The sequence below is a fragment of the Callospermophilus lateralis genome, chromosome 13, assembly GCF_048772815.1.
Source record: "Callospermophilus lateralis isolate mCalLat2 chromosome 13, mCalLat2.hap1, whole genome shotgun sequence".
NCBI lineage: Eukaryota > Metazoa > Chordata > Mammalia > Rodentia > Sciuridae > Callospermophilus > Callospermophilus lateralis.
Genome location: NC_135317.1, coordinates 103,177,471 through 103,192,373, shown reverse-complemented (window position 1 = coordinate 103,192,373; position 14,903 = coordinate 103,177,471).

Sequence of the window (14,903 nt, the reverse complement as noted above, 5' to 3'; positions counted from 1 at the left end):
AAAGAAACAATCTGTGAGGTGAATACAGAGCCTACATCTTGGGAGCAAATCTTTACCCCTCATACATCAGATAGAGCATTAATCTCTAGGATATATAAAGTATAGAACTCAAAAAAGCTAAGCAGCAAAAAAACAAATAACCCCAATAAATAAATGGGCCAAGGACCTGAACAGACACTTCTCAGAAGATGATATACAGTCAATCAACAATATATGAAAAAATGTTCATCATCTCTAGCATTTAAAGAAATGCAGATCAAAACCACTCTAAGATTTCATCTCACTCCAGTCAGAATGGCAGCTATTATGAAGACAAACAACAATAAGTGTTAGAGAGAATGTGGGGGAAAAGGTACACTCATACATTGCTGGTGGGACTGCAAATTGGTGCAGCCAATATGGAAAGCAGTATCCAGATTTCTTGGAAAATTAGGAATGGAACCACCATTTGACCCAGATATCCCACTCCTTGGCCTATACCCAAAGGACTTAAAAACAGCATACTATAAGAACACAGCCACATCAATGTTTATAGCAGCACAATTCACAATAGCTAAACTGTGGAGCCAACCTAGATGCCCTTCAGTGGATGAATGGATAAAAAAAAAGGTAGCATATATACACAATGGAATATTACTCAGCAATAAAAGAGAATAAAATCATGGCATTTGCAGGTAAATCATTGGAATTAGAGAAGATAATGCTAAATGAAGTTAGCTAATCCCCGTCAAAAAAAAATGCTGAAAACTTTCCAAATCTTGAGAAATATACTGATATCCAGGCCCACAGATCTCAAAGGACCCTTAATAGAGACACCAAAACAGGTTTTCTCCAAGACATATTTGAGTCAAACTGTCAGAAGTGCAAGACAAAGTGAGAATTCTAAAATTAGCAAGAAAAAAGCATCAAGTCACACAAAAGAATAGCTCTATTAGGCTAAAAGCCTACTTCTCAGCAGAATCCTTATAGGCCAGGAGAAAATGGAATGATACAGTCATAGTTCTGAAAGAAAAAACTTCCAAAAAAGAATACTAACCCCAGAAAAGCGATCCTTAAAAAAATAATGATATCCTTACAAAATAAAGTGTTTGCAAGACAAGCAAAGAGGAGGGAATCCATCACCCCTGGGCAGCCCAACAAGAATGCTTGTGGGAATCCATGTTAGAAGCAGAAGGAACAAAGACAGCAAAGTACAGAACTCATCAACAGAGCAGATACACGAGAGAGAGGAAAATGAAATTTGACCATACAAATAACCACCAAGCCACAACAATGAACAAGAGAGGAAGAAAAGAACAAATCATATGCAAAACAAGGCAGAAAAAATTAACAGGAGCATGTTCCTACTCATGAGCAATAACCTTGCACATAAACAGATTAAATTCCACAAATAAAAGATTTAGATGAATTAATTGGATAAAAAATAAGACCAGATGATGTTGTGCTCAAAAGAAACTAACTTCACCAGCAAAGACATCCAAGGACCAAAAGTGAAGAGACAGAAAAAATTCATACCACAAACGGAAACCAAAAACAAGCAGAAGTAGCTATTTTTATATCAGATGAAATAGACTTTAAGTCAAACATTTTAAAAGGGAGACAAAGAAGGTTCCTATAGAGTGATAAATGGACCACTCAGCAAAAGGAAATAACAGTTGCATCCATGATGAGACAGCCTGTCACATAAAGCCAACGTTACTGGACCTAAGGAAAAGAGGTTTCAATATCTTAATAGTGGGGACTTCAGTGCCCACTCCCATCAATGGACAGATCATCCAGACCAAAAAACAAATGAACAAAGAAACATCAGAGTCAAACTACACTATAGAACAAGTGGACCTAAAAAAAGTTTACAGAAAATTCCATCCCACCAATGCAGAATACACATTCTTCTCATCAGAACATGGGACAGTCTCCAAAATAGGTCATTAGGCCACAAACAAGTCTCAAAATATTATTTTTTAATTTGAGATTATGGCTTGTACCTTATGTGACCACAATAGAATAAAATTAGAAATCAACAAGAAGAACCCTGTAAGTTACACAAACACAAGGAAATCAAACGACATTCTCTTGAATGACCAATGAGTTGTTTATGAAAAACTTGATATTCGTGTGCAGGAAAAAGAAACCAGACCCTTATCTCTCACTGTATTAAAAAAATCAACTCAAAATAGTTCAAAGACTTAAATATAAAACTCCAAACTGTGAAACTACAAGGAAAAAAACATAGGAAAATGCTTCAGGACATAGGTATAAGCAAAAAAAAAAGGGAAAAAAAAAACATGTATGTGACCCAAAAAAAAGGACAGACAATAAAAGCAATATTTGAAAAATAAGTCTGCATAAAACTAAAAAGCTTCTGTTCAGAGTGAAGAGATGAACTACAAAAAGACAGAAAATACTTGCCAACTATTTATCCGAGAAGAGGTTGATATCTGGAAGATATAAAGAACTCAAACAACAACTAAGTCCGATTTTAAAAGGGGCAAACCATCTAAATAGCCATTCCTCAGAAGAAGATATGCACATAACCAGCAAGTATGAGAAAAACACTCAGCATCACTGACCATAAGGGAAATAGAATTCAAAACCACAATGAAATATCTCACTCCAGATAGAAGGGCTTTCATCAAAACGTCAAAAAATAACCAATTCTGGTGAGAAGGGAGAGAAAGGGGAATTCTCAGACACCACTGGTGGGAATGCACATGGGCACGGTTATTGTGGAACACAGTATGGATGGTCCCCATTAAAAATAGATCTACTATACAGTCCCTCAATCCCACTACTGGGCACAGATCCAAAGCTGATGAAATCAGAATATCAAAGGGAAACCAGCACTCCCATGTGTCTTGCAGCACTATTAACAATAGCCAAGACATGCTATCCAGCCAGGTGTCCACGGACAGATGAAGAGATGAAGAAAATGAGGTATACAGACACAGTGGAATATTATCCAGCCATCAAAAGGATGCGATCCTGTCATTTGCAGCAACATGGGTGGAACTGGAGGGCATTGTCTTACATGAATTAAGCAGGCACAGAAAGACAAGGACTACACGTTCTCACTCACATGGGGGAGATCTGATCTCTTAGAAGTGGAGAGCAGAACAGTGATGACCAGAGCCTGGGAAGGGGGTTGGGAAGGTGGATATGGTGAGGATGGTTAACATGTACGAGGTACGGCTGGAGAGGAGACACAGCTTCCGGTGTTCTCTAACACAGTGGGGTAGCTGTGGCTGAAAACAATTAATTATAGATTTCAAAATAGCTGGTAGAGAGGATGCTGAGTGTCCTCAACACAACAGAATGATAAACTTCAGGAGGAATGGACATACCAGTAACCCCGGCCTGATCATTACACACTGTGTCCGTGAATTGAAATGTCAGGCTGTACCCCACAAATAGGCACAATTGTTATAAAAATAAAAATACATCTAAAAAAAGGAAAACAGTATTAGTAACTTTAAATGTCTATTTTAAAGCCAAAAAAAATGATTTTGTGGGTGTCAGGAGGCAGGTCAAAGATACATTCTGAATTATTCTCCCCATGCCCCAGCCAAAAGGCACAGCATGTTCACGAGCCTGAGAGGTTGGAATAATCAATGCCCGCGTTGTCCTGGGGCTGATTTGCCACAGAACACTATAGAATTACTTCACTTACTACTAATCGGCCTTCTGTGCTTTGCAAGAGGAATTTCCAAATCCTAGCCTGCCCAAACCACAGCAAAGCTTCTGTGACTGCACTCTGCTCCTGTGAAAGTCCAGCTGGTGGGAACTTCCAGCCACAACAAAAGCCCAACTAGTATAAGACTTAAAAGTGCCCTTTAGTGCATCACCTGACCTAATTTTGTAATGCCCTGGGCAATTCTTCATGCCAAAGTGTATATCTCCTTCATCGGGCAGATGCAACACGTGAAGCCAACGGAAAAGTGCACAAATTCCAGTTTTCCCCAAAGAGTGCGTCAACCATCCTGCCTTGAGCCCATTACCATGTTTGGCAAGTGAAGCTCCCTGCTTGCACATCAGACAGCTTGGACACGGAGCAGAGAAGGATGAGTCCTGGCCACAAAGTCATAGGTCAGAAGAGGGGCCAGCGGCTTTCAAACAGTCCCCTAGAGGGCTTTCCTTGACATAGATCACAGAGCCCCACCCTGAGTTTCTGATTCAGTGAGTCCCAAGTAAAGCCTGAGAATCTGCAGTTCTGACAAGGTTTCAGGTGAGGTGGACGCTGCTGACCCTGAACCACACTTGGAAGAGGACCCTAGACTAGACCAAAGAATAAACCAGTATTTGTCCAGCATCTTCTGCCCAGTATTTTGCAACATAAAGAAGTTTGAAAAATAGGTTTGGGTCTCTTCTTGGGAATTCCCTAGTTTGTAGGTTCTCTGTGCTTCATATAAGCCCAGAGAACAAGAGACAATCAATTCCACTTGCATTTTCTGATAGATACACACCCATAGCAATTAGGATTTGAAAAAGTGTCATCAGACAAGTTAGGGTACTGAGTGTTCTTCCAACAGTTTTCGTTTCCTGTTTGTTCTTTGCCTGCTTTCTGGCCTATTTGTTTAGTGTCTGATTCTGAAGGGGTAAATGGAAAAAGCAGGGTCCCTGCAGAAAGAGGCCTGGAAATCTACTGAAGGAAACGAGATGCATCCGGATAGGCTCATTGCCAAGCCTCAGGTTGATGGTTTACTGCCTTCCCCTACTGAAGGCAAGTTTCCCCAGATCAGGGGTGACTGTCTGTTTTTCTCACAGAGGCATCCCAGGTACCTAGAAACGGAAGGCCAACTCTCCCGCAGATGGACAGGTTGCAAAGATCTCTGGCCCTGTGAGTGTATGGCTCCCTCTGCAGCTACTCAACTGGCCTTCACCTGAACAAAGCAGCCACCCATGGTGCATGAAGTGGGTGCAGGTGAGGTCCAGTGAAACTTCGTGAGCACTGAAACTTGAACACAACGTAATCTTCACACATCACAGCAGATTTTTTCCCTTTTTATTTTTTTTCCGACTGCTTAAAAATATATAAGCCATTCTTAGCTCACAGACCTCACTAACAGGCAGCGGGCTAGATTTGGCCCCCAAGCCCCAGACTGCCGACCCCTGATTTAGAACACAGCTGGGGTCCAAGTGGAAATCGTGTGCCAAGATACTTGAGCGCACTTGAAACTGGCGTGCCACGTTCAGTGTGGTAAACACGCCGTATGTGATCCTGTATGTGCTCCTGATGTGTTGCCAAGGGCCTTGTGGCTTTGCACACCGTCAGTGTGGCTCATCTGGGTGGGCAAGACTTGCATATGAAGGGTTCTCAAGTTTCCACAGATGGCAAACAATCCTGATGCCAATCTCCTCGCCCCTCTCCCACTGTTCCTCAGCAGTACTAAGCCAGCCTCAGCAAGTCTCAGATTTGGTTTTATTATAGTCTTAAAAAAATTGAGAGAACTAGGAAATGGACAGGTCCCGGGATGTGTGCGCCTTCTGCTGTCACTCACGCTGGGAGGAGAGGGCGCTGCACAGAGCACAGCTGTGCGCCACAGGACCTAGAGAGCCTCTCAACACCGCACCCCCAGCCCCACTGGGGAACAGAGCGCTGGGGGACGGAGGCGGGAGCCACATGGGTCCTCACGCTGCCCCGCACCTCAGGGTGACTTCCTCAGACACTCTGCTGGCCTGCGACTGAACTAGACAGGCACAATCCCACACTGATTCACACCAAGGAAGTAGGTCCTTGGCATACAGTAAGTGCTCCATAAATACCTGAATGAATGAACATACCGGTGGCTCCAAAGTACTTACCCTGCCTACTCCTGTCCCCCAGGGCAGAAACATGAGCTATTTATTGTGCCAGGCCTGACCACTGATTTTTAAACAGAGCTAAGGTTTATTTAGACAGAAAGTCTGGGTCACACCCAAGTCCAGGGAAAATGACCAAGTCAGGTGGTTTTTCAGCCGTCACCTCTACCAGGGACCCAAGGCAGAAAATCCTCTAGGAAGTTGTAAACGTGAGTCTGGGTGGAGATCAAACCTGAGATAGAGAAGTGTTAGGAATGGACGCTCAGACGTGGATGGGGCCACCCAGGGGTGACACAGTGGGCAGTGGCCGGGGGGGGGGTGACACGAAGTTCATCATGGTCGTGAGTGAGCTCCGTGCACCTAACACTGGTGACTAGAGAGCCCCAGAGCCCCAGACCGGGTGTCGGCCCACGCAGGGCAGAGTCGCAGGGAGCAGGGGAGCGCCGGCACCCTCCTGGCCCGTGTGCACAGCCCCCACCCCTCTGTGGGCCACTCACTGCTCAGACATCCCCTGGGAGCCCCTGCTGTGCTCCAGGGACCCACAAGGAGCCTGGCCTGCAGAGCGGACTGGGGCTCCACAGGCTGCACTGAAAGCTTCTCCATTGCAAGATTTAAACTTTTTATTGTGTGTTGGCACACAGGGGAACCTGATTCCGGCTGAAGTCATTGCTGCATTTTTTTATTGTTGTATTCATTGTTTCTTTTGAATTTAAAAGGAATGAACATTAAAATATTTCTGTGAGCTCCCAAGGGAGAGGGCTCTTCTTGCTGCCTTCCAGCCGCTCGCCCTGATGCCTCGGGGGCTGAGCAAGGAAGGTGGGGATGGGGCTGATCCCAGGCGAGAAGGTGCAGAGACAGCAGCAGCCAGTAGAGGGGTGTGGGTTGAGGAAGGGGTCTGGCTGAGGGTCAGTGGGCAGAAGGGCAAGGCAGGAGGAAGGGGGGAGGACTGCATGTGAGTGCCAGCTGCTGCAGCCCCGGTGGGATAAGGAGGAGGACCATGCAGGGAGCAAGGTGACCATGGTGCCCCTGGGGGACCACCATGGGGGGAACGGGACTCAAGAAAGAGAGGAGACAGAAGAAACAGCTCCTCATGGACAGTCTGGCCCAAGCAGGACGGGGAGGACATTAGCAGCGGGTGGGGGGTCAGAGCGTGAGGAGGAGGAATCAAAGGAACTTTGGTCAAAACTTCTCACAGCCAGAAAAAGGACTTTCAGACCTGGAAGGAGAGAAAACCAAAACGACTCTGTGCTAGTAGGTGGGAGTTTTTCAGGATCAGTATGAACTCATGTTCCTCGGTGTACATGAACACACCTAAAACACAGATAAAACACAGATGGGCACGGATGTGTGTGTTCCCAGCTCTGCTCCCACAGAGGGGCTGGGAGCAGCAATCCCTCAACAGCAGTGTTGAGTTGCTGTCCACTGTTTGATTTCTGCTGTGGACCAAACACTTGTGCCTCCCCAAAGGTCACCTATTGAAATCCTAACCCCCAAAGTGATGGCATTAGGAGACGGAGCCTGCAGAGAGGTGACCGGGTCATGAGGATGGCCCCTGTTGAGTGGCAAAGGTGCCTTTGTCAACAGGCCCCAGGGAGATGGCTTGCCCCTTCTGCCATGTGAGGGCACAGCCACAAACCAGTGGACAGTAACTCAAGAGGGCCCTGTCCCAAACTCAACCACGCTGACAGCCTGATCTTGGACATTCTGTGTGAGAAACGAATTTCTGTTGTTTATAATCCATTCAGGCTATGATATTTGTTATAGCAGCTCAAACAGACTCATACAATTTCTGAATACTTTTCTCTACTAAAAGGGAGCATAGATATCCAGAGGATGTAAAGACAATTACAAGAGAAGCTTAGATTACTTTGTCCTGGAAAGCAAGGAAGCCTTCAGAGAACGATAGGGACCTTAGCCAAATCAGGGACAATTTGATGAAAACAGATTTGAACTCAATGAATAAAATCAGACTCTATAAGGAGTTGATCAATTGTTTAATAGGGAAAAGAGAAACATTTTCCTTAGAACAGAATGCCAAATAATAAAAGTACAACAAATGATTAGAAAATTTCTACCAACCGTCATGATGATATTGATTGAGACAAGAATGAATGATTACCAACTCTAATGGGTGAATGTCTGGTGCAGACTGCACATTTTAAATAGTCTCAACGTACTTCCACAAAATATTTACTAATTATAAAGGAGAAAGAATTAAATGGAGAAGTCAGACGCTGTGGTATATGCCTGTAATCCCAGAGGCTCAGGAGGCTGAGATAAGAAGATCAAGAGTTCAAAGCCAGCCTGGGCAACTTAGCAGGAACCTAAGCAACTCGGTGAGACCCTGTCTCTAAATAAAATACAAAAGGGGCTGGGATGTGGCTCATTGGTTAAGCGCCCCTCAGTTTAATCCCTGGTACCAAAAAAAGAAAAAAAATTAAATGGAAAATCTTTAAATTTTTACAGGTAAAGCCAAAGATGACATAATTATTACTGAACTATGGGATTTCCTGAAGGACATCAGCTTTTAGTGCTTCGACATATTCTTAGAGAGGTATTTTTTTCTGACATAGAACATGGCTCCCCCGCGCAGAACTGGTGGACCCTGAGAGACTGAGTGGGAGAACGCCGGTGGCGGGAGATGGAGGAGCTTCTGCCGTCCCACCTGTGACCTGATCCCGTGTTCACCCTCCAGCTGAACATCTAGGATTTGTGCTCTTCTCTGTATATATGTCATATTTCAATAGAATTTAAACTTAAAATAAAAAAGACAGCGTTTGGTCTTTGAAAAATTCACAATCCACCATAAATGCGAGATGATGGATGATAATTCCGTCACGGTTTCTTATCTTTCACCCACAAAACAACAGTGAATCATGGAACTAACCTGCTATGAAACCCTGGGTCTGAGGTTGAACAGGAATTCAAGGGAGAAGGTCACTGGGGCCCAGAAGAGTCAAAAACACACCCGACTCACCAACTTCCTCTGCCATCTTCTCAGCCAAGAGTGGTAGGTGGATATCAAGATCGAATTTTGCTGCTTCATTATGGCCTCCTTCAAAATGTGAGGGATATTTAGAAGCTGTTTATTCTGAAGGGACTGGGTTCATTAGAGAGGCCCCGATGATGCTCTGACCAGTATGGCTTTGTCCAAGAGGTCCCCGTGGTCTGGGATCTAAGCCACGCTGGCCACCAGCATTCCAGAGGGTGTTGGTCAAAGAAGAAATGGCACCCCTGTTCCTGCCTCGGCTGGGGGAGGTTGCAGGGAACACCAGCCAAGTGCTCCTCACCAAGAGGGATTTTCACCTAGATGGGTGGCCCCCGCACCTGGAAAGCACCGTGAGGGTACTAGCACATGGTCCCACTCCCCGGAACAGGCTCCTTGCCTCCCACCACGGCTCTGCCTCTCTAAGTCCCTCTCAGGCCTTAACCTGGCGGTCCTCTTACAACATGGGTTCCCGCTGGGGTCAGGTGAGAGAGTCTGCTTTTCTTACTGGTTGACCACTGGCCTTAAAGCCCAGCCCTCAGCCCATGCATAAGCTTTGACAGATGAATTTGCTGAGCTTCTTTACGGTTTACAATTCATTTCCTCGCTCTATGTAATCAGTTAGTCCGTGTCATTTATTTATTCCTTCACGGTTCTGCAAGCACGAACAGAAGGAGGTCCTGTCGCTGACGTGTGGCGATACTTCTCACGCCTCTGCCCTTCTCAGCTGTAGATGCTCACGGTCCTGCACCAAGACCTTGGCTCTCGATCTTCCAACTGATGTGACTTTGGGGCAAATTACTTACCTTCTGTGAACCTCCTTCCTCATCTATAAAATCACAACAATAATATTTACTTTATGATGCTCGTATCCAGTACAATGCAGCCCGGGAGGCTGACAGAACCCAGCACTGTTCACACCCAGGGCGGGGAAAGAAGGCAGAGCCACGGCCGTGGCAGTGAAGGGCATCGAGGGGCGTCCCCCTGGCAGCACTGGTGAGGGCCTTGCCTTGGCAGGTAGGGCTGGTAAACAGGAGTGGGCAGGCAAGAGGAGCAGGAGGACAGAGAGAGACAGAGACACAGACAGATGCGGAGTAGCTGTTTCTGCTTTCCAATTCCTGGTTCTCACATCTGTGAGTGAAGCCCCGCTTTCTATTTAGGGGTTCTGCAAGATTCCCCGGTATCTTTGGGGGAACTTGTCCTTTTTGGCCACCTGGCATTGTGAACCTCCTATCAGTCTGGGGAAGTCCCCACCCGTGGATCTTGGTGAGAGGTGGAATCACCTTCCACTCTCAGTGCTGGAAGCACCAGGGCTTGTTCCCAGCTCTCCCAGCAGAGATGCTGACGGGTGACCTAGGCTCCGCCGGAGAGCTAGCACTGCTCTGGAACTGCAGGGTCACCAGGCACAGTCATCCTGTGGGACCAGGAGGCAGAAGATCCAGTCCACCTGTGCTGGTGCTGTCCAGCCCTCATGGTGTCTGAGGAACAAGTGGCAGGAGTGATGACCAGCAGCGTGGCCCTATGGTCCTCATGTACCAGTGAATGACGCTTGACCCTTTTGCCCAGCTACGAGGCCCCAAATCTGATGCTCAAGCTTCCTGACAATCCTGTGCTTTATGCTGTCTATATATGAATAGTTCTTTTTGAGCCTAAATCAGCCAGAGCTCACTGACGGTGCTGGACACCAGCAGCCCTGGCGGACACTGGCAGTGCGGTAGTGAGGCTCTCAAATGTCCCCCCAGGCCAACGTGTTACAGGCTGGTCCCCAGCTTGGCACTACTGGGCGTGGTGGAGACTTTAAGATGTGGGGCCTGGCAGAAGGCTTTAGGTAACTGGGGTCTCCACGCTGGACACTGTGCCCACCCTGCAGAAGAGAAGCAGAGGTGCCCACCCCTCCCTCTCCCTTCTCTGTTTTGCTTCGTTCGGCTTCTGGGCCACCAGGAGGCAAGCAGCTGCTCCACCGCCAAGCGCTGCCTCGCCTCAGCCCAGGCAGGAGCAGGCAGGAGCAGGCAGTGCCGACGAGCTGGGCAGAGGATGGTGCGAGCCTTGGGCGGGCGGAGCAGGATCTCCCGAGATCACATCCTGTTACTCAGAGCAGGCATCAGTTTAAGAGGAATTGTTTATTCCTGGGATTTTCCACTTAATAATTTTGGAATAAAGTTTACAGGCATCTGAAACCACAGAAATGAAAACCACAGATAAGGAGGGACCAGTGCGTGGTACTCAAGTTTCACATTAAGTCCTCGACACAGGAATTGAGGAGTCGGGGGCGGGGGGGCTGCCATCAAGAGAGGATCACACTCCAGAGGGATCGACAATGAAGACGTCCAGGATCAGCAGGTCAGAGACTTCAGGCACGGTTCACCTTCTTGTCAGGAGCCACTCTGGAAATACATGCCCTTAGGTCCCAAGCAAGAGATTGTGAACAATTATTGCACCCCACGATAACTCGGGCTTGGCTTCCACTCGGATGATGAGGCGTGGCTCCAGGAGCAGGCGTCCCCTGGTGGGGTTGAGTTACACTCACCGGTTCCTTTGTAATCCTACCCAGTGCCCGTTTTTTGGATAGAATGTTCTAAGAAACAGCATCACCCAATAAAAGCAAAACTTTTATTAAAAGCAAAAAAAAAAAAAACTCCAGAATGTGCACCCCTCCCCCTCTCTCGTCAGCCTCTTATGACTTTCTCTTGTCCCCCTTGTGGGAGCCTAAGGCCAGGGACTGGGGAAGCCATCCTGAAGCTCATATAAAAAGGTATTCCATGTCTGTGTGGTATTTTGCATCACGCCAAATTCACACGAGTGACTTTGGTTCCATTGCCCGTGCTGGATGGGGGCAGCAGACTGGCGCCCAACGTGAGGCATTCGTTGTGAATTTGGCGAGTTCGCTTTGGTTGAGCACACTTCAAAAATTCAGAGTAACGTTGGACTGTGTTGTGAGAGAAAACAGGTTGCAGACAGAGAGTAAGGGATGCTAATCAGTAACATGGGGAATTCATCAATGGTGTCTGTCTGTGGTTTTGTGAGGAAGAATTGCCTAATTTGCATGCATGGGAGAGGGTAGGTAGAAAGCTGGTTAAAGGTTGCCTCTCCACTAAACTACCTAGAAGTTCAATAGAGAATATTCAGAAAGTCTAGACTGCCTTAGGAATGTGTCCATTCCCAGAGCAAGAAAAGGACCCCAGGGAATTGTTGGAAGGGCTGCAGAACACAATTAGGACCTTTGAACATGGCAAACAGCCTTGTGTCCCAAGACGAATTTGTCTGTCTGTGCCTGGACTAAGGGCAGAGTCAAGTCACGCCAGTCTGTAGCTCGTAAACCTCAGACAGAAAGCCTCGGGTCAAGACCCAAGACTATTCAAATTACAGCAGATCAGGGCCAAGAGAATGATTCATACGTATCATCGAAACTTGCTGGGAGTGCATGTGCTGGAGAGACCGTAACCTGGAGTGTCAGGAAGGGAAATCCAAGATGGAAGGAGGAAACCGCACAGGGAAATTCCAGAGAGACCCAGCTGAGGGGTTCAGAGAATTCCCAGTCTGATGGAGAAATGATGAACCCAGCCTAATTCCATCTTAAGATTGGGAGCCATCTCGTCACAAAGTCATGAAAGTTCATTTGTTTTACTATAAATTACTGTGATTTCTAAACTTGCTTGGAATGCCTGCCCATACCTTGAACTCACCCACGCCTGGTTTTCCCTGACCAGATAACAACCCTCTCTGAAACCTTAATGGCTCCTCATAGTTGGGAACTAAATTTACTCCCTAAGTGCTGAACCATTCAGAACATTAACCTACCACCTGCCTTTGTATTATGCTTGTCAAAATCCTGTTATCTGTAAGTTCTCAAGACATCCCCCTTTTTCAACTTTTTGTGCTATAAAACTGCGCTCCTGGAGAGCTGGAGTACTATTCTCTAACCCAAGGATTTGGGAGAGACAGTCCTGGTTGGTGGGGATTACAAGCTTGCTTTAATTTGATTTAAAATTGGAGTCGGTGGTCTTTTCTTTGTGTTGTGGTTTAATAGAAAGTGAGCTGGAAATGAGTTTTAGTAATTATGGAGATCAAACTGGATGGATTTTTGCAATGAACAAATCAAAGGAATCTCCAGACATGGTATTGATAGCCCCGTAGAGATGCTAACAGGAACGGGACAATTTGCTGATTTAGAACAACAGTTAAATTATGACTGGCCAACTTATGATCAGTTGGTACATATACTAGGAGAGCCTGGAGAGAAATACCAAATACAGGTGAAAAAAAATTGAGATTTCAGTCAGATCCGGCAGGGACCAGAGGAGAAATTCTCGATTCTGTGGCACACCTTTACCAGAGAGCTAATAGGACCACTGGTGACTCAAATGCACTGGAGGTTTGGGTCAAACAATCAGCTTTTGAAAATGCCAATGAAGTCTGCCATCGGAAAAAAGGAACTGTTTCTGAATTTATTCGCCTTCGTTCTGACGTGGGTCCCCTGCAATAACAAGGTTTGACCGTCGCTGCGGCTTTAAAGCAAGTTCTATGGCTCCAGGCTAGGAGATGCCATTCTCAGTGGCAATGTTTTAACTGTGGTAAGGCTGGGCACCTGGCTCGGGACTGTGGGTCGCCACACAGCCAGGGAGATCACCTGGTTCACGCTGATGCCATTGGAGAGGTGACCACAGTGGAGAGGTGACCACGTGGCATGGGAGCTCTGGCAGGCCCAGCACAAGTGGCCAGCCACCGTTCGTGGCTTCACTGCCATCACCACTGTCACCACCAGGCCTGCCTCAGCCCCGCCAAACAGTGGGGGCCTCGCAGTTTACGCTGGAACAGGAGCTGCAGGCTCACAGTCAGAAGGCATCAAGACTAGCCCAGCCGGCCCGGCATTACTATCCTTCTGGGTGTTTCTGCATCAGGGTTGGAGAGCTTGGGACTGCGACCAGCCATGGGACTGATTTTAACTCCTGAAATGGGCCCATAACAAATCCCTACAGAGATCCACGGGCCAATACCATGTGATGAGACGAAGCAATTGAACTCAAGGAGGTACGCAGGTGTTGCCAGGTGTCGTTGATCCAAATTTCGAAGGAGAGATCAGGGTTACAGTTCAAACGAATTGCGTATTCAGCTTTCTCCAAGGGATGTGGTAGCACAATTCAGAGTCACTCCTCAGCCCCTGGTGAAAACCTGAGTTCCAGGTCCCAGGACGGGGTGAACTGGGCTCAACTGGTTAGACAGGAGCGCCCTCTGTTGGATCTTAAAATCAACCATAAAAGTTTCAGAGGTGTGCTCCATACAGAAGCAGACAAGTCGGTTATTTCTAGCAGGTACTGGCCAAAGAAGTGGCCTTTACACATTGCACCTGTCAGCTTAGAAGGATTGGCCAAATTTCTCAACCTGCTCAGTATCTTTGGTGGGAGGATAAAGATAGGAATTCTCGAGCCTTTAAGCCCTATGTCCGAGAGACTGTGCCAGTAAATTTATGGGGTTGAGATATTCTAAGCGGCTTGGGTTTGTTATTAATAACTCCAAACTCCATTGTATCATCTCAGGGACTTAATCAAAAAATTATTTGGCCTAGGAAATTTGGAGGGAATTCACATGAAGGGTACTTACCTATAACCCAGTATCCCCAGTGAAGACTACTTAATTCATCCAGTCAAAATTTTTGTAGGAGCACTGACTTTCTGCCAAAAAATAGCAGAAAAGATTAACTGGCTTACAGAAGAGCCAATCTGGGCTTGTCAGTGGTCCTTAACAGGGGAGAAACTTAAAACAGCCAATATGTTGGTCCAGGAACAACTTCAGGCTACAGTTGAAACGAATCGAACTTTCTTTTAGTCCATGGAATACAAAAAGTCTGGTAAATGGAGGTTGTTGCAAGATCTCAGGGCAATTAATTGTGTTATCGAGCCCATGGGAAGCTTCAACTATTGGGTTCACACCACCACAAGAGTTATTCAATTTGTTTCATACTTTGCAGAAGACAGTTCAAATGCATCAACATCCATGTTTTATAGGCCATACATGGGCCCACACTGGTCTCCCAGGGCCTTTACCATCAGGTAATGATAAGATTGATAAAGTGATTGCTGTTTGTCAGCAAATGTCTTTGTGTGACTGGGCACATGCTTCATAT